This window comes from Gopherus flavomarginatus, chromosome 3 (assembly GCF_025201925.1).
Source record: "Gopherus flavomarginatus isolate rGopFla2 chromosome 3, rGopFla2.mat.asm, whole genome shotgun sequence".
Classification (NCBI taxonomy): Eukaryota; Metazoa; Chordata; order Testudines; family Testudinidae; genus Gopherus; species Gopherus flavomarginatus.
In genome coordinates this window covers 88778334-88779263 of record NC_066619.1, presented here as the reverse complement: position 1 = coordinate 88779263, position 930 = coordinate 88778334, and the positions used below count along the sequence as shown (strand labels likewise).

The 930-nt window shown below is 51.9% G+C and overlaps 1 non-coding gene across 1 annotated transcript; it reads left to right on the top strand.

Moving 5' to 3' along the window:
* The first annotated feature begins 225 nt into the window (after positions 1 to 225).
* Positions 226 to 385, top strand: LOC127048557 (U1 spliceosomal RNA). The gene has a single exon (XR_007773732.1). It is a non-coding gene; the product is annotated as a U1 spliceosomal RNA (small nuclear RNA).
* Positions 386 to 930: the final 545 nt, after the last annotated feature.

Genomic DNA, 930 nt, shown 5'->3' with positions numbered 1-930 from the left:
TTGAGTTGTTGTGTCCTGGTCTGTTGGGAGCTTGCTTCTGATGATGAGCTTGGAGAGGTTTGGGGGTTGTTAACAGAGGTGTTAAAGGGCCACTTCACCTTAAATGATCCCTTAAAATATGCACTATTTATCCTAAACTATCTGTTCAATCTTGTATTTAGCTTTGACACTCTTCATACCTTTCCCAGACCTGAAGAAGAGCTCTGTTTAGCTCGAAAGTTTCTCTCTCTGACCGACAGAAGATACCATGATCATGAGGTGGTTTTCCCAGGGTGAGGCTCATCCATTGCAGTCCAGATGTGCTGACCTCTGAGATTTCCCCAATTGTAGGAAACTCAACTGCATAACTTGTAGAAGCAGGAGACTGCATTTGCGCTTTCCCCTGAGAAAATAATAAACAGAACTTGGTTCAATAAGAGATACAGAACTCCTCACTTAAAGTTGTCCTGGTTAAAGCTGTTTTGTTGTTACGCCGCTGCTGATCAATTAGGGAACATGCTCATTTAAAGTTGTGCAATGCTCCCTGTGGACGAGGGGGTGCCGGGGCTCAACCTTCCCTGGGGAGGAGGGGAGCCACACCAGCCTCGTCTCGTCGTCCGAGGGCCTCTATCTTCGGGACCTCAGTCCTCTCCGGTGGTTCGGGCCCTGTACGCGGGGCCGAACAGCGACACAGTTCAATAAAAGGGGGGCCAGCCCTTGGGTCGGGCGGGCCCCAACAAACCTAGTAGTCGATTATCGGCTCTGGCCCTTTGGGGCAAGGCAGAGCAGAGGCAAAGTCAACATGGGCCCAGCCCTTGGTTAGGGCTGGGCACCAAACACAGCTATCAGCTCTGGCCCTTTGGAGCAGGGCAGAGCAGTGGCCAGGAGGGAGTCTGCCACCCAGTTATGAGTGGCAGGGGGAACGCAGGCCCACCCACTCCTCTGTGTTCC